This window comes from Rhinichthys klamathensis, unplaced genomic scaffold (genome assembly GCF_029890125.1).
Source record: "Rhinichthys klamathensis goyatoka isolate OS25496 unplaced genomic scaffold, OSU_Roscu_1.1 h1tg000011l_1, whole genome shotgun sequence".
Lineage (NCBI taxonomy): Eukaryota > Metazoa > Chordata > Actinopteri > Cypriniformes > Leuciscidae > Rhinichthys > Rhinichthys klamathensis.
Window position 1 is genome coordinate 12,582,501 of NW_026606564.1, and position 19,505 is coordinate 12,602,005.

Below are 19,505 nucleotides of genomic sequence, written 5' to 3' on the forward strand. Positions count from 1 at the left end.
ACTAAAGTTAGAAAGGTTGATCATAATCAACCACCCCTTTAATGTTAATTGATTTTATTTATTTTTTTTGCTCCCTTTGTTGAAAGTGAAGTTAAGTAAAATCATATACCATTCTGGTCCTAGCATGTAAAATATACCTTATGCTTGTGAACCGGAGTGATGGAATTCTTAGCAGGGAAGATTCTGTTTCCATCATTGTACACCTACTACATCAATAAGCCTTCTATCTTCTATCCATCCATCCATACAAGCTTTCAAACATACATCAGATCTTTTCAAATAGTAATATAATTTTGTTTGCTCTCTTCCTAATAGACTGCCCAGTGCATTTAAACCAAGAACACTTTCCAGTTCTAAAAACAATTGGAATAAGAATAGCAAAAAATGTAAGTAACATTGAGTTTATTTTATTTGTACTGTATTTGAGTTTCTGCAAAGGATCAGGCAGCTTTGGGATCTAAAAATATTTTAAAAATAATAATAATATAGTTATATAATAAAAGTTAATGTTATTTGTTTTAAATTTCAGGGGAAGAAAGAGACAAAGGTGCGCTGGCAGCCTTGCTCTGGCTGGTATGTACTTTTTACATTGATTTCCACAATATTATTATTATTATGTTTAGTCTAAGCTTTGCATCCAGAGTTTTCAAGTTAAGCTGTAAATTTGACAAATATTGTTACAGTTTTACACAACTTTGTGTAATCTTTATTTCCCTTATTTTCTATTATTCTGCTACTGAGATGTAGTTTTACTTGTATCTTGTTATTTTTTATAAATGTAATTTATTTTGTTTTTCAGTGGAGCAAAGTGGAAGGACACATGGGAGCCTTATGAACTTTTTCATCCAGACTGATTTGTAAATGAATAAATATAAGTGATGTGTGTTAATTTACAAATATATGTATATATTCAAAAGTTCAATGCAGTAAATAACCATAAAATATGTTATATTATATTTGATATTTTCATACATATTTTATATGGTTTTATATTTATATTCAATACATATACTTCACTGCATTTCAAAACATCATTGAGCTGTTAATTAATCTGTGTGCCATGTGCACTCGCATGTTGTCTTGACTTTGTTAAAGGGGTCATAAAATGGTACATGCACTTTTACAAGTTGATTGTACTGAAATGTGTGTTGGCAGTGCCTGTACACAACCATCATATAATGATAAAAATCCATCCAGTGTTTTTGTTTTAATCTCCTTATATGTTTTCCCCTGCCTCAAATTGAGCCGTTCGTTTTTGTGACGTCAATAAAACGGACGCCCCTCCCGCGATTGTTGATTGACAGCTTGTGATTCAACACAGACCCGCCCTCGCTCGTCCTGTCAATCATAGTCTGCGCGGACCGGCGCGGTCATTGTTGATATGCTGGAGCACTGTCTATGAGCAGAATGGCGTCTAAGCGATTGTGGTGTTCTGTTCTTGGGTGCAATAACGAACACAGCAGTCATTTTAATGTTCCTAAATCCGAACCGCTGAAGACGCAGTGGCTGAGTTTGTTTTCGAAGGGAATATTCCCCACGAGCAACGTCAATGCGTTCATGTTTGCCGAATCATTTCTCAGTGGACTGCTTTATAAACGAGGATCAGTGTAAAGCTGGTTTTGCTGAGAAGCTGCACCTGAATAAAGGATCGGTACCTATTCGTCTTCCTGCTGAACCTTCAGAAGAACTAAAGTGAGTGTAACGTTTTATTAATCTTTATATTAATATTTATATAATCTTTGCAAATCGCCAGCTGCACGCTTCACGATGAATGAGTCGGTTCACACTCAGGGTACATTACGGCATGTTTTCTATGTACAACGTTCTCAATATAATTCATAATCCCACGTTTATACTGAACAACGCGTTATGGCTATTGTGTTATTGTGTTACAAACGGTGTATGCGCAGAACAGAGAGGCGGAGTGAGCAAAGCTCATTATCATTTAAAGTCATATGCACTGAAACGGCGTGCTGAAAACAGAGCTGTTTTTGACCAGGTAAAATAACTGTTTTCTTACAATACTAATGAGAATTTTTAATTAAAGTATATTACAAACTTTTAATTTAGACCCTAAAGATTCATATTGGCTTGTACAAAAATGGCATTATATGACCCCTTTAACTCATTATTAGTTCATTCTTCCCACTTGCTGTTTTGTTACCCTCTTTTCACGTTTCTCCCTTTGTTCTCACAATTTCTACTTGTTACAGTATGTCCCTTGTCATCCTATGTTGTTCCATAATGTTTTAGTTAGCACTGTGCCTGAAGTATCAATATCTGTTATAGTCTAGCGCAGTGATTTTCAACCTTTTTTGAGCCGCGGCACATTTTTTACATTTACAAAATCCTGGGGCACACCACCAACCAAAATGACACAAAATGACACTCTAACACAGTACATATAATACATAGGCCTATAGTTAATAATATAGTTTCTAAATGTATTTATACTCACTTAGTGTGAAACCTGGGCCTGTTTCGATGAACACAAAATAGATATCCTGGCAGGAATGGTAGAAAGACACACACGAAGCTCTTCCTCAACAGCTCTCAGTCTCTCTCTGTTTTTTGTTTTTATCGCAGTCAAGCTTGAGAAGCTCAGCTCACATAGATATGTGGTTGAAAACGGGAGCAATGTCAAAATAGCTTTGTTGGCCAGAGTGGGGAACTCCTTGGCAACAGATAACCAAAACCTGTCCAAAGGAAGATCAGCAAAGTTTAGCTTTAAACCACGATCTTGTTTCAGTTCAATGAGTTCCTCTTGCTCCTTTAAAGTCATGTCCTTTCCAGCAACGGATGCTGAGCTGTATGGGTCCCTAACCCAGTCAAGGCATTCTGTGAAGGCTGAAGAGAAATAAAATGACAACTTCTCCTCGAGAGTTTTCAAATGTGTGCCAATCACCTCGCACATTGCAGCAGTGTTGCCATCATGCAGTTTCTCGGTGAGCGGGAACATCTCAAGGTTGCCACGCTGCACATGTTGTTCCCAGAGCTGCACCTTTGAACGGAATTCGTTCATTTTATCAGTGCCTTTTAAGCAGGTTTTCATTTCGGCCTTGCATCCGTGTGTTCAGTTCATTCAGATGATGAAATATATCAGCCAGGTATGCCAGCTTTGCACACCACTCATCACTTGCAAGCAGCTTTGAGTAATCGGACCTCTCGTTTGTCAGAAATACTTTAAGTTCCTCTCGCAGCTCATACACACGGGCCAGCACTTTGCCGCGCGACAGCCACCGGACCTCCGTGTGGAGCAATAAGACCTTATGTTCCGCTCCCATTTCCTCACACAAAGACGCAAATAAGCGACATTTCAAAGGTCGACTTTTCACAAAGTTCACTATGTGCACAACATCATCCAACACAGGAGCTAGATCTGCTGGTAAGGTCTTCGCAACGAGGGCCTCACGGTGCAAAAAACAGTGCGTAACAATAACATCTGGGTTTCTTTCTTTGACCCTACTTACGAAGCCTTTGATCCGCCCGACCATGGCTGCGGCTCCATCAGTGCAGACACCTGCGCAGTTTTCCCACGTAAACCCGCTTTTGTCAAGATATTCCGACGTGACCCGAAATATTTCCTCTCCTGTTGATTTTTCTGGCAGTGCCTTGCAAAATAGGAAGTTTTCTCTAATGGCTTCTCCATCCACCAAACGCACGTTGGCCAAGAGCTGACAATGTCCACTAATATCCGTCGACTCATCAAGTTGCAAGGCAAATTTCTTACTGATGCGCATCTTTTCCAAAACAACAGTTTCGATGTCCGCAGACATGTCATCAATACGTCTGGCAATTGTGTTATCTGAGAGAGGCACTTTAGCTATCTCTTTGGCCGCGTCAGGGCCGATCATCTCATTTACAATGGCTTTACAAGCTGGCAGTATTAATGTTTCTGCCACAGTGTGGGACTTTTTTGATTTAGCTATGAGTTCAGCAACAAGGTAGCTAGCTTTGAGGGCTCTCTCGTTTACCTTTGTGGTTTTTCTCAAAAAAGTTGCCTGTTTCTCATTGTTTGTACGTAAGCGTACAAAATAGTCCATCGGCTTATTTTGAACGAAAGGGTGTTTCGTTTGGAGATGGCGTTTAAGCTTGCTTGGGACCATGGCGCTATTGGATAGCTTCTCACCACACACCAAGCACAGCGGAGTCGGTGCTGTCGCATCCCCGGTGAAAGTAAATCCAAATGAAAGATAGCTTTCGCTGTATTGCCTCGAGCTCACCGTCTTGTTTTTTTCTTTGACCACTCATACTAGGGCCTTCATCTGGGTCAGAATTTTGTCCAGGGCCCTGTTCGGCATTTGCATTTTCCCTTCTCAAAAACTTCTCCATCACTGTCACTTGCTCGTCTTGCTGAGATCCCAAACTGTCACTGTCACGTGAGCACTAACTGCTGCGCGACACGTGACAGTGGGTGGCAGCGTCTTTACAGGCATTTATCGCCCTCTGCTGCCACCCACTGAAATAGAAGAGTATTACATTATCTGCCACACTTTATTACAGCAGACACCCAACAATGGTTAATTAGGTGATATTAGATAATTTCCTAGGGCACACCTGACGATCTCTCACGGCACACTGGTTGAAAATCACTGGCTTACTGGATCAATTTACTAGGGCATAAACAGGAACATTTTACAAAAGCAATAATAGAGGGGAGTTGGGAAACAATAAACTTAACAGGAACAGGATTTGCATGGAATGCAAAGGAATGGGCTACAGAAATGTCGCTAAATAATATATATTATTTCCTGTTTTTTTAGCCAACCTGAAGTTGATTTACAATTTCATGAGAGTGTTAAAAAAGGACAAATTGATATTAAGAGCTATACAATTGAATATATCAGAACAGTTTATTATGCGTTTCTTCCAATATACACTGATCAGGGTATATGCAGGAATCTTGAAGTTAATTTTAATACCTTTTCAAGACTTTTTCAAGACCTTCTCAATATTTTTTAATACCTCACCGCCACTTCAAGCTGTAACCATTTACATCAGTGATACTTTTAACTTAACAGTTTTAGTTTGTGATAAAGACTATAGACCACTCTGATAAAAAAAAAATCAAATAGGCTGGGATAGTAAATCAAAGCAAAGTTTATTAAAAAACAAAACAAAACTTTGCTCCACCCTCAACAACAATCATGCTGACATGTGCCTCAGTTGTTCGTTTAAAAAAAAATAAAAATGACTAAATTCACACACTTTTACGATGTTTTTGGGACTCAAACTGTTGGACAGCTAATTCAGAAAAAATTAGGGATGCACCGAAATGAAAATTCTTGGCCGAAACCGAAAACGAGGAACCCAAGGCCGAAAAAACGAAAACCGAAACACCAAAAGAAATTATGCCAATTATAAGTACCATTGCATTTATGTTATGACTGTGTCTAAAATCAACTTTACTAAAATCAAAGCATTGCAATTGCATAAATTAACATTTTCAAAGAATAAATCAATTACAAATTATGCAAATATTATTTTAGCACAATGCACAGCATAAAATAAAATTCAAACTAAAATGTTTAACTTGACCCCACTCATGTGTACATTAAATAATAATCTGCTGGCCTGCAGAAAGGTTTTAAAATGAAATGTTCTCTCATAAAAACAAAGCCGAGCACGAACTTCTCATCACACCAGCACCCAGTTTGCACGTCTAAATTAGTTGATTACATTTTAAAAATTAGCATACACTAGCATAAAAAGCCATTTTAATGAACAAAGGTCCATGTTTAATACAAATGTACACGAAACTTAATGAAATATGTTTAGTGACATTAGAAAATATTTAAGAGAGTGTTAATTTAGTACATATTCCTATAACGTTACATATTTTGTTGTAATGTCACAAGTAATAATCTCAGGGTGTTTATCTTTCTTCTTCTCACCGATTCCTGATGGTTAGAGGACAGTTACTTGAGTCGTCCCCTGTCGTTTCAAAGAATAGTACAACGGCGAGCGCGTCAAGTATAAACGCCTCGACCGTTTGGAGAGGTGCGCGCGCTGTCTGTGGAGACTCGCGCTGCGGAGGCGGGCGAAAGTATAAACAAGGCTTCCGTCTCCTCGCGGGTTCAGATCATAGACAGTAAAAGAAATGGACAGAGCGATCTCATTGGAACTCAGTTGAGACAGTTGAAGCCCACTTTTAGCGATTTTTGAGAACTTCCGTTCCTGACGCGCAGACTCAGACCGACTCAAACTAAGCTTGATGACGTGAGCAACCTGTCTGACAGACGTGAATCTTCTAGTAGCTGTGCGTGAAAATTGCCAACGTTAATCTTGCAGAGACGGGGAACTTGAGCAAAGAGTCCTTTATCGTGAGTGAGCAGGAGTAAGTATTCCGTTGCTTTTATGGACTCATTATCTATTGGCTTCTCTCTTGACGGGACGTCCCCCCGATTGCCTGCGAGCTTCTCCTCCTGTCTGTACGGTAATTTCTGTACAGCGCGACAGAGAGTCGAGTGGTTATGACGCAATCGTTAGCCTATTTTTACTAAAACTGTTTCTACGGGGCCATAATGTAACATAGAAGGTCATGGAGCCATTTATACATTGTCGTGTTTCTTTAGAAATAAATAATGGACAAATGGAGTCTTTAAACGCCTCAGATGTAAAGTTATTCGCTGTCAAAGTGACGCCAAAATGAATGGTAGTCAATGGAAATGCTAACGCAAGTGAAGTTCTGCTACAAGATGGCGGCACCCGGCCGGCTTCAACTTCCGGTCGATGGGTTACCCCCTTGGTTCAGATATACTGAAATACGTCCACATCGCAGACATGTTGCTTCAGACAAGCACGTGCAGGTCGCGGTTTCTGTTTGCGTCATCACAACATTTCGGCCGTATTGTTTCGGTGATAAAAGTCTTTCGGCCGAAAACCGAAAATGCACTTTTGGGCTATTTTCGGCGGCCGAATATTCGGTGCATCCCTAGAAAAAAATACTTTCAAAATTTAAGACTTTATAAAGCCGTGATAAGACTTTTTAATACTTTTTAAGGGTCTTAATTTTCCCAAAATTGATTTATCACCCTTTTAATACTTTTTAAGACCCCGCGGATACCCTGCTGATGGATCAAGAAATCCTGAGATAGGTCGTACTGGATCATACGGTGGCCGAGAGAGCTCAACGCGCTGCAACTGAAGAAAACGCATGCAAATAGAAGAAAAAACATGCAAATAGAAAACAACGCGTGCAAATAGAAAAAAACACATGCAAATAAAATAAAACGCATGCAAATAGAAAAAAACGCGTGTAAATAAAAAAACACCCGCAAATTAAGAAAACATCTTCATCAGTTTCACAACACACGTGTGCTCCAAATACTCACAACACCACCAAATACATAAACGCGCTGCAAATAACACAGAGCACAACGGAAATGTTTCCAGGGGAACCAAATAAGTGACGAACCCGGCTGGGACGTGCCGGCGTAGATATCCATAAATCTATGCGTGCTGGTGCTTACAGCTTAAAATTATACTTTATTTATTTGTTTATTTATTTATTTGTTTGTGCAAAACATACAGAGATTAAATTTTTTTATGACACACAACTTGTATACAATGTACAAAATGTATTAACGATATGTTCAATGTCATCAGAATACAAATGAGAAAAGAACAATGAGCTGGAAACTAAAATAAATAAATAAAAAAGATAAAGAAGAAAAACATGAAGGAAAGATATTTATCTATAGATCAGTTACACTGTACAAATTGTTTCATGTTATTACATTTTCATAAAGAAAAGTTTCGTAAGAAATGTTAGGTAATGTAGGGTCCAAAATTTTAAAGTTGAGACACAGATATATAACGCATATTTTAAAAGCTTTTTTTGGAAACTAAAACTAAAAATGTATTTGCATCCGTTATGTTAACAGCTAGTGTTGTAGTCAAGACCACCTAACCCGAGACCAAGACAAGACCAAGACCAGAGTGTATCGAGACCGAGACAAGACCAAGACTTTTAGGGGCCGAGACCAAGACAAGACCAAGACCGAGGGAGGGCGAGACCGAGTCAAGACCAAGACCAGCGCCCCACACACTACATGACAAAATAAAATGTGAAACATGATTAAAAGAGCTTCTCAAATTGATCTGAAAGATCCACATTCCCATAAAAACACAGATATTTAACACTCAAAGCTGAAATAAACTTAACCATCTTTATTCAATACTCCTGGGTGACTTCATTTATTACAGAATGTAAAACAAGTCTTCACTTTTCTCCGCCTTTTATTAACAATACATAAAGTTATTGTTTTTAAACCAACAACAATCTTTTTTTTTTTCAAAACCACATAGCTAAATGTGTAAAAAATTCATGTGATTTATAAAAGTACGAAATTGATTTATTTGGGAGCAGTTTCATCATATGCCAAACCTTAACAAACTGAAGTGGCAAACACTCTTCATAAATTCAAGCTCACTGCAGTGGATAAACACATAGATATAGATATAGACACAGAACACATAAACATGACTGACTGACCATTTGATGTACAGTAAATTATATCCAGCATATTTTACAGTGCAAAAATGCCAAAGATACATATTCAATGGTTGTTTTGAGTTACTTACTTCAAATCAAAACATTAACTTTAAAGTCAATCTATACAGCAACATCTAAACATTCACCCAGGGTTTTCCGCTGCATTAAACGTAAAGCTGAATATGAATACAGTAAGTCTATGTAAAATGTAGATGCTCAGAAACAATCATCGACAGTAAGAACTAAAGACACAAGTTTCTCTCTTTTACAGATTTAAAGGGATAGTTCACCCCAAAATGAAAATTCTGTCATTAATTACTCACCCTCATGTTGTTCCAACCCCGTAAGACTTTCGTTCATCTTCGGGACACAAATTAAAATACGGGCTTACGGGGTTGGAACAACATGAGGGTGAGTAATTAATGACAGAATTTTCATTTTGGGGTGAACTAACCCTTTAAGTTTGCTTTTGAATGAATGTGTCAGCTTTTATAAGTTTTCAAAGCTGCATAAAAATACACAACTGTTTAATTGGGAGCAGATTCATCATATGCAAAACCTTAAAAAACAGCAGTGACAAAACACTCTTCATAAATTCAAGCTCAAGGCCAAGGATAACCACATAGTTGCACGGTAGTTGCAATAGAGGAGTAGATGGACACCTCAAAAGTTGCATCAATGGAAATCAGTTTAAAGTAAAGTTTGGTTGCATTTTAGAAACATGAGAGATTGCAACATTCTGTGACCTAAACGTGCACGATGAGGTCTCATTATAATGCCTCCTCTACTGAAAACTCTCTCCACTGGTGCAGAGGAGGCAGGGACTGACAGTACCTTCAATGCCAAATTGTGGAGTTGTGGGAATCTGGCATGGTTTTTGGCCCAGAAGACAAGTGCATTGTCAGTATCAGAGTCACGGATGGCATCAAAGTATTTGCTTATCTGTGTTACAATACTTGAATCTTGGACTGAGCCGCACTTCTTGTGTGCCTTGTAACGGGACAGAAGGCGAGGGCATTTGAGTGGTGGCGAATCACTGGCTGGATCCACATTCATGGCTTCTGAGGCAGTTTCATGATCATCTTTACTGACCATCATGTTCTCCACCTCTAAGATCAATGTGTCTGAAAAACACAAACACAATGACTGAGTTAGATTTAAAAGGATATGCACATATCAGAGTTAAATGAAATACCTTTAGGACCTTTTATAAGACAATGATAAATTATCAATTACGTTATCTTTTTGTTATTCAAATAAACATAGCAAGTTAATGTAAATGTAAGTGCTGGTTATTTCATTCAGTGCAGAGGTCAGTAATGAAATGATTTTATGAATAGTTATTTATTTAGGTTACAAGGTGCTACTGTACTAAATCTAACCATTGGCCTACTGTTTTTAATAGTACTTGGAACACTCTGTACTTTGATTTCTCTCTACAGGTGAGTATGATAGGCTAGTATAAAGTGAGTTTGGTTTATGTACAATAGGCATGTTACCAGCCTAAATATAAAGAGTTTCAGGTTCAGTTGGCCCAGAGTATTACAAAATATTTTTTAGGACAAAAATAATCAGATGAAATGAAGACTCTATGAATTCCACTGTAAGACTAGTTAAGGCTTTTATGGGCTACTAATTTAAAACATTTTAGGATTCATAGTTTTGCAAATAAGACATTTATTTTCAGCGGATAAAAATGTATACTAACCTGTCAGTGTCTTCTTAAGTTCATCTCTGAACTTCTTCACTGATGTTGCATTTCCCCCATTGGTAACATCTAAGTCCACCCAGCTTAAGCCAAACTGTGGATCCAGCATGGTAGCAAAAAAGTACACATTATGGTTAAAAGGTTCCTCTTTTCCGCTGTCTTTGCCCGTGTTTGTTTTTGTAAAGATTCCAGAGAATCTTTTCAACAGAGACTGTTGGAGGGCTCTGACCAATGGCCGGCACTGCATTCGGGTCTCCTCCATCTTGAGGAGGTGTGTATTCAAGTCCAGGACAGTTGGAACCACCATGCTAATGGTAACTGATTTCTCTCCTTCTGTCAGGTCTGTTGCCTCGGAAAATGGAGCAAGGACTGCACTCAGTTCCTTCAACTGGTTCCACTCACGGGCACTAAACACCACATCCTCGTAATCCTTGCTGCACAGTTCGTTCAGGGCTTTGTGGTCCAGAGCTGTGAGGGCCTGTACTTGTTTGAATGTACTGTTCCAGCGAGTATTGTTTGCAGCTGGAACAGTCCTATTAGTGCCAAACATAGCCTCAAACTTGTCTTTGAATTGTGAGCTGCTATGTAATAGAGTTGTGAATCGTGATGTTTTGGCTATGGTGCGGGAAATGGCCCTAACCTCCTTCATGCCGTCATTCACAACTAACTGCAGAGAGTGTGCAAAGCAGGAAAGACGTTCACCTGATGACCAGGGTAATTCTGTGTCTTCCACTGAAGTAATGTCCTCCCACAAGTGCTCATCATCTAGATTATCCTCCTCACTCTCACTGTCGTCAGATTGCTTTTGGGGCATGTGTACTTTGAAAGCGCATTTCATATTTGCGGCATTGTCTGTTATTATATAGCTTATTTTCTGACGGATACCATATTCTTCTGTGATCTCCTCAAAGGCAGAAGCAATATGCTCTCCAGTATGTCTGCCTACAAAACGCCTACAGTCCAGCAGGTAGGATTCAAGTGCATAGGAATCCTTTGATTTACAGCACACATGGGCAGTCACTCCCAGGAAGGAGCGTAGCCTGCGATCAGACCAGATGTCAGTTGTTAATGACACAGATGACTGGGTCTCAAGTTTCTCCAAAACAGTTTCCTTGACCTTCCTTACTAACTCTGGTATCCGTCTCTCAGAAATAGTTTTTCTAGAGATTGGTGTGTAGTTACTATCCATAATCCCAAGAAAGTGTTTAAAATGTCCATTTTCCACAAGTGACAGAGGCAGACAACACCCAATTATTAAATCTTGAACAATGGCTTCACTGATGGCTTGTTGCCTTGGCGATTGTAGACTGTAGGGCTGCACTTTCTGTGTAAAGAATGATATAGTTGGCTGTGTGACATCTGTCTTTTGCCCTGCCTTGTACTCCAAGAACCTTCAAATTTAGGGAAGAGGAATCAGTAAAATATCATCAGTAAAATATCTTCATATGAATATCAATTACATCAAAAGAACAATCTTAAAAATAAGTAGCAACTTCATAAATGTATGTAAAATCTGTGTAATGTTACTGCATAAGAACGTGTGGGTAAACACAATATAAATCAATGGTATTTTGGCCATCACATTTTTCTAATAGGTAAACAAGGAAGTTAAATGATTGATATGGTATGAGCCAGAGAGAGCGTGCTGGTAAAAAGTTATATATTTGATCTGCAACTGTAAATTGGAACTTAAAAATTTGCTCTCTGAAAGTAACGTACCATGTGCCATACAATAACCTATTTAATTTAGTCATTTCTCATATAAGTTGATGCGCATTACTCAGTCTCCACTCTCTGCTCATATCTCTAGGTTAGCTCTCTCACCCAAACGAGTGAGCATCACCTCGGCGCGTAGCTTTAATGTCGGGGAGCTGTATGCAGCTGACATTAGCTAAGGTCGATGTAACTTAACATTAGCTACACAGCTTTGTGGCCTGTCTCGTGACATCCCACAAGATTTGTGTCAACACAGAAAACGTTTAATCACTGGATAGGCTTTTTCGTTTATTTAAAGTGTGGTTTATGTCAGCTGAATGTGCGGAACGCTTTTCAGAGAAGATAAGGTATTTTAGCACAATTCACCCAGCGGTAATTCAGGAAAAAAAATATCCGAATGCTCCACATGAAACTATGGTCTTCCGACCTTTTACCATTACATCGTGTCGATTTATTTTGATTACTATGTGCCAGGGAGAGAGAGCAAGACAGCGCTTAGGAGACGGTGAAGCCTTTATACATTCGCCTGGCTCCGCAGAGAGAGAGAGAGTGCGCGCGCGCGACCGGGGCGCTCTCTCTGCTCGTTCTTCTGATGCGCCCTGTCACACTCGCAGCAGTTCGTCTACATTACTCATCTATCAAATAAGACTATGGCGGGACAAAAATAAGCTTTGGATTAGGAGCATCGATAAGAGGACTCTTTAACGTTGAGGGCATTCAATATCGATGGTTCATAAAACTTAGAACCGGTTCTCGAGTGGAACCGGTTTTCAATTCCCATCCCTATAATATGTATAACGTTAGCTAATATTGACAAAATCTCTTTGTGTGAGGAGTAATTTTATTTTGTACGAGGCAGATTGCTAACGTTAGCTAGCCAGCTTTGCTAACATCACTTACACATAGCTTACCTTTCTTTGTGCTTCCTTTCCAAGTGACGATAAAAGTTTGACGTAGTCCCCACCGTCTCCGAAAGCGAAGCACTGCAGAATTTACAAGAAGCTGTATGCTTTCTTCTGGATGTTGTGTTGCAATTATATTCTTTATGATTTTTGTAGCCGAATTGTATTACTGAAGATTTTGCAGACATCTTCTCCCGCTCCCAGACAACCACAGATCACTTTCTTGGGAGTGCGAGTGAAAGGGGGCGGGGATGGGTGACAGGCAGCGGTAACAAAAATACATAATTAGCAATGACCAATGAGTCACGTTATTGCTTGAATTTGAATCAGTATGTTTTACATACAATAAAAGCAAGGATGTTAACAAAAAAATAAGTCAATATACTGGCAAATTAGTGATATTTTCACAGTTATGGTCTTGTCTGGTCTTGAAAAAAAATCCCGAGTACTCAATGTCCGAGACCGAGACAAGACCGAGACCAAATGCGGTCGAGTCCGAGACGAGACCGAGACCATCAAAAAGTGGTCTCGAGACCGGTCTCGAGACCAAGACCGGTCTCGAGTACTACAACACTATTAACAGCATCATATTTCTGTCGTAAGACCAGCTGATGGACACCGTGCTGCGTTGTCATGGGAACATCCCAGGTGAAAATAATGAGGAAATTACGTTGTCTTTCGTTGCTCCTTCATCAAGTGCGTTCCACACGGCTGCCTAACAGCCCACTAGAGCCTTGCTCACTCCAAAAGGGCTCTGCAATCTCCCCTTCGAAGGGAGTATGGCATAGGGAAGCTCACGAGCAATAAGCACGTCTTGGCCGGGTTCGTCACTTATTTGGTTCCCCTGGAAACATTTCCTTTGTGGTGTGTGTTATTTGCAGCGCTTTTTCTGTATTTGGTTGTGTTGTGAACTTTTGCAGCGCGTTTCCTTATTTGGAGCACACTTGTGTTGTGAAACTGATGAAGATGTTTTTTTAATTTGCAGGTGTTTTTTTCTATTTGCACGCGTGTTTTTCTATTTGCATGTGTTTTTTTCTAGTTGCATGCGTTTTTTTCTATTTGCATGTGTTTGCTTCAGTTGCAGCGCGTTGAGCTGTCTCGGCCACCGTAGGATCAGCATTTTATGTTCCAGAATTTAAAATAGGAAAATATGGGAGATTAACAGATGGGACTTCAGTGTATACAGCAGAATTGGTGGCAGTTCAGATGGCTCTTAGTTGGGTGGAAGAAGTGATGCTAAATAAAGTTGTGATATGTTCAGATTCAATGGCATAACTTATAAGCCTACAAACATATCAAACAGTTAGATATGATATCTATATTGAAATATTGAATATTTTGTATAGATTAAGGCAAACTGGAACATTAATAAAATTTGTTTGGGTACCAGCACATGCTGATATACCAGGAAATGAAAGATCTGATAAAATGGCTAAAGAGTCACTTAAACTAAACATCCCTACTATTACAGTTGCATTAAGTAGGATGGAAGGAAAAAGTATCATTAATAGAAGCTTCAACCAGAAATGGCAAAGAAATTGGAATGAATGTAAAACAGGAAAATTATTTTTATAATATACAAAATACTGTAAGACAAAGTATATTGACACAAAATTTAAATAGAGACGATCAGGTTATTTTAACAAGACTAAGGATGGGACATACAAAACTTAATTCTACACTACAAATTATAGGGAAACATGGTACAGGCTTATGTGAAATATGCCAAGTAAAGGAAACAGTTGAGCATGTGTTGTTATTTTGTCCTAGGTATGAACAGGAAAGGAAGGAGTTAATAAGTGAGCTACAGGAAATGGGATGCAAAGAATTTACAATCAATAACATATTAAACACAAAACAAGGATCCGGTGAAATTGTAAGGTCAGTTTTAAAATTCATTAAAGGGATAGTTCACTTTGAAATTAATTCTTGATATGTTTAGCTTACCTCAAGGGCATCCAAGATGTAGGTGTCTTTGTTTCCGCAGTAGTTTCAATTTTGATATTTTTAGGTCAAACCGTTCTTGTCTGTCAGTCATATAATGCAGGCCTATGGGGTCCACCTCAAAGAGCATGCACAGAGAAGTCCAAATTAAACATGATTTAATGACTCGTAAATGTAAGTACACATTGATGGCCTAAGACACGAATCGAGTGGTTTGTGTGAGAAAACGAACAGTATTTATATCGTTTTTACCTCTTGTAACGCACAGACGGAAGCGCCCGCGCCCTCAGATCACTTGGACGTGACTGTGATTACAAGAGGTAAAAACGATATAAATACTGTTCGTTTTCTCACACAAACCGCTCGTTTCGTGTCTTAGGCCATCAATGTGTACTTACATTTACGAGTCATTAAATCATGTTTAATTTGGACTTCTCTGTGTATGCTCTTTGAGGTGGTGACCATAGACCTGCATTATATGACTGACAGACAAGAACGGTTTGACCTAAAAATATCAAAATTGAAACTACTGCGGAAACAAAGACACCTACATCTTGGATGCCCTTGAGGTAAGCTAAAATATATAAAAAAATTATTTCAAAGTGAACAACCCCATTTAAGCATAGTGGTCTTAGGAATAGAATATAGACATCTTTTTATTTTATTTTATTTTTTATTGGTATTTATATAGACATCTTTTAACATACATCTAGACTGAAATCACTTCACACTCCAGCACAGGTGGTGGCGGTATGCACCATAAAGTTGGAATACAACCCGCCAATAAATCCATAGAAGAAGAAGAAGAAGTCGTCATTCAGACAAACAAACTTCAAAGACGCTCCAAGTTCACTCATAGGTTCAGTCCTGCCACAGGGTATATACAGGAATCCTTAAGTTAAATTTACTACTTTTTAATACCTTTTTTACTACCTTCAGATTTTTTTTTAAACCATCACGACACTGAATTGCAAGTGTTTATCAGCGACCTTTCTATTATTTACACAGATTTTGACATATATAACATACAAAAAAGAAGAGATTTAGAGACTGATGTTGACAACATATTATTTATTTCACTTAGTAAATAAAAATAAAACAAACTACATAAAATGTGCAATGCAAAAAGTTGATGCATTACAAAATGGCATCTTCTATGAACTGTTGCTGATTCACAAACTGGCATCCACTACATGAACTGGTGAACTATTGTTTGCACTTGTGCTATAGACCTAATATGAACTTGTGGGCATAAAATCCTATGGCAAGTGCCTTAATTCCATGGCCTTTTCCTCAATAGTTTTGTCTATTTTGACCAGTTCCTCTTTTTTCTCCTTGTGTCTCCTTCTAAGTGTGTTTGATTTGGGCCATTTTTGACCCAGCTTTCCCCACTGCCTCCTCGGCCAATTTGTTGGCATCATTTTCAAGGATGGCACAGACTTCGTCCAGGATTCTGCGTTGCTGCTTGAGCTCCTATAGTTCGTCCTCTGCGGCCTTCCTTTTCTGTGTTTGAGCATCACTCTGCTCCCTCTTTTTATGCTCTTGCTCCAGGTAGAGCCTGTACTGGGACCTCGCTGAGGCCACAATAGCCAGCAGGTCCTTGGTTAAAGGCACCTTGAGGACACCATCACAGATTAACCTCAGTGGCTCCAAGGATTCACCTAGAAGGTTACAGGTTTCCACCTCCTTGTTAATGGAGAAGCCCCTCTCCACGGTGGCTTGTCCATGTGAAAGAAGTAAAACGCTCTGGCAGAATCTCAACAGGTCCATGTAGGATGGGCTGAGGGTCAAGTGTAATGTCTTCAGCAATGGCCAAACTTCAACTGCCCTTTCCACCACAGGAACGTTTTCCACCCATCTATGGCAACAAAATGGTATGGGAAAGCAGGAGGACCCCGTCAGGCTAGTGAAATCTTCTCTCCTGGCAGGAACATTATGAAAGAGGAAGTGCATGGCTTGCAGAAGTTTTTCCAACTGCCATATAGTAAAGCCTGGATTTAAAGCGTTGTGGACGGTGTGAAGTCCACAGCTTCCAACAGTGACAACCTGGGCACCTCCATAGAGCTCTGCATGTTCTTTCTGGAGTAGATCCACCAACTTGAAATTCACATTGGGGCCATCCATTCCAACTGATAGCAGTTGCCTCAAATTCAATTGTGTGACACATTCCTGTGAATCTACACCAGGAGGAAATCTGTTATAAGTTATCATTCAGACACAGTAAAATAGATCTCAACATTCACAAAGGTTGGTTAAGGAGAAGCATTACTGCATACACATTTGATTTCAATTAATAATTGGTAATTCAGCAATTAAATTATTTAGTGTTTTTTTCCAACAACAAAACCTGAGCCAAATATTACATTTCTATAACTGTGATAAGTTGTTGAATTTAACAAAATACTAAAAACCTATTTTTCTTGTACCTTGGAGCTATACCCCACAGGTCAATAAATGTAGGTGGGCCTACATGTTTCATTCAAGTAACTGCAGGACTTTGGCCAATTTTATTATTTTGTGTAACCAACAGTAAATTAGCCAACATCATCCTGTAATATACAAAATCTTTGTGAATAAATAACTCTTCAAATGAGTGATCACAGGATACCGTGGCTATATAAAAAAGAACTTACCTTTATGTAATGCAACAAATCTTCGGCCCTTCCATGTCCCAAAAACTGAGATCCAAAGTATCTGGATTGGACACGGTCATCCTCCCAGTATCGAACATGGATGTCAAGCTGTTTTTTCTTCGACGCCTGATTGAGGCTCTCATCAAACATCAACACGAATGGCCATCAACAAGCTGTTTTTTGAAGAACGATGCTAATCCAAATCTGATGATGTACCCGGTTTTGTCTTTACCACACACGAATGACTTCACGATGTCAGAGTCGGGAAACATTTATTTAACTCTCTGGGGTCGGCGGTATCGCCGGCGATACCAGCTCACTTTTTTCCTTATCAGTGCAAAAGAGACTCAAATTACTCTGTTGATTTTGATCTTACATATAAGTGTTATACATCATTCGATCCTGTTAAGTTTGTATTTTTTTTGTGGAACCTCACAATAAAAACAAAGTGTTGTGCTTTTCGCCTAATAAAGAAAAATAAACATGATGCGCGTTCTGCGTTCTCTCTGTCAGTGAAGTCCATTCTGAAACGCGTCCGAAAAATGAACTGTAACTAAGTCAATACTTGCCACAGAGACACGAGAGATGTGTCTTTTTAAAGCTTGTATTCTCTTCTTCTAAATGAAGTAATTTATTAAATAAATAAATATTTCCAGTTTATGTAATCCGTTTGAAACCAAGGAGAGGTACAGTTTTTTCGTTCTCCCTTCATTATTTTAATGAGCCGAGGCCGCCACGCCCCTAGCGCTTTTCACATGGTAAATAGGTGATCTAACGTTATGCATAGCACACGCCCAGCGATCAATGGCATAAAAACACGAAGTTTCTTCACTGATAGATTCATTGCGTTTTGAGGATGGCACGGTACTCCGACAAAGAGGCCCTTCAGATGATTCTGGACAGCGAGGAAGAATTCACTTTTCCTCAGAGGAGGATTAGCCTATAACTCAGACGAGGAACGGCTGCATTTTGAAGAACGAATTGATCCCGCGCCGAGGATAGGCCTACAAGTTCGGAGTAAGTTGTTTAGTGTTTTATAATTTCTTTTCTGATCGCATAGAGCTCAAATGAATTTTCAGACTATATTTTTGCCTAGCTTTTGACATCTTACAGAAAAGATTGCCTCACAATATCCCTAACATCCCTAAAAGTGTAAACTTTTTAAATGTGATATTACTCTCTAAACATATTTGTATATTAAATGTATAGTTTTGATTAGCTTATGACACTGATTATCATGCTAAAATACTGCCTTATGTATTTTGTTTGCGAATAACTGCATGTTTAGGTATAGCCTATTGATTTAGTGAAATATATTTCAGCCTCCGGTAAAATATGTGATACTGTCTAAATACAATATATTTTTTATATAAAAATGTTGAGTTTTGGTTAGCCTATGACACTACTTATGCTAAAATAGTGCCTTATGCGTAATGTAGCCTATTTTGTTTGCGAATAACTGCTTAGGTTATATAACGAGAAATATATTTCAGGCTCTGGTAAAAGAGGTCTAAATACAATATATTTTTTATATAATTAAATGTTCAGTTTTGGTTATGACACTAAATCATGTGTAAATAACTGAATACAGGTGTAAATGTTTGAAATGTAGTGATGTGTCGTTCGCGAACGATCCGTTCATTGCGTGTAGTCCTATCACTAAATGCGTGCGGTCTTTATGGGCCATCAACAGATATTTCTCCGTCCCATGCCCCATCAACAGATATATACATACATTGTGCATCCATACCCATTAATTGTCCATCAGTTTACTTTGGATAATGTATGCTAACAGTTTTTTTTTAGGAATGTGTCTGCATCATGCTCTCCTTCGCCAGCACCTCGCAGAGGGACAGGTGTCGTTCAGTTCTCAGTGCGATCGAGAATCATACTGAGTAAGTGCACAAACGTAATATTTTACAGATGAAATTTAGCCTAATTGTGTTTACATCGTCATAATGTAGGCTACCTATTCTTGTGTGAAATTACAAAAAAAAAAATATCCATGGCAATTAGTGATTGATAATGAAAATAATACAGTTTATTTGATTGTGTTATCAGCATGCTCATGCTTTTTTCTTTTTTATAACAGATGTGACAATGAA

General features: G+C 38.7%; 2 long non-coding RNA genes and 1 pseudogene across 2 annotated transcripts in view; 2 read left to right on the forward strand and 1 right to left on the reverse strand.

The window, feature by feature from the left end:
• Positions 1-573, forward strand: part of LOC130101319 (uncharacterized) — a 952-nt gene extending 379 nt beyond the window's left edge. The window contains exons 2-3 of the long non-coding RNA XR_008808970.1: positions 316-386; positions 530-573. This is a non-coding gene — a long non-coding RNA (uncharacterized LOC130101319). The remainder of the gene's footprint in view (positions 1-315; positions 387-529) is intronic.
• A 1,885-nt stretch (positions 574-2,458) lies between these two features.
• Positions 2,459-3,854, reverse strand: LOC130095767 (zinc finger BED domain-containing protein 5-like; annotated as a pseudogene).
• A 4,241-nt stretch (positions 3,855-8,095) lies between these two features.
• LOC130101274 (uncharacterized) lies at positions 8,096-13,244 on the forward strand. The gene is made up of 2 exons (XR_008808965.1): positions 8,096-8,259; positions 13,066-13,244. It is a non-coding gene; the product is annotated as an uncharacterized LOC130101274 (long non-coding RNA).
• The last annotated feature ends 6,261 nt before the right edge of the window (positions 13,245-19,505 follow it).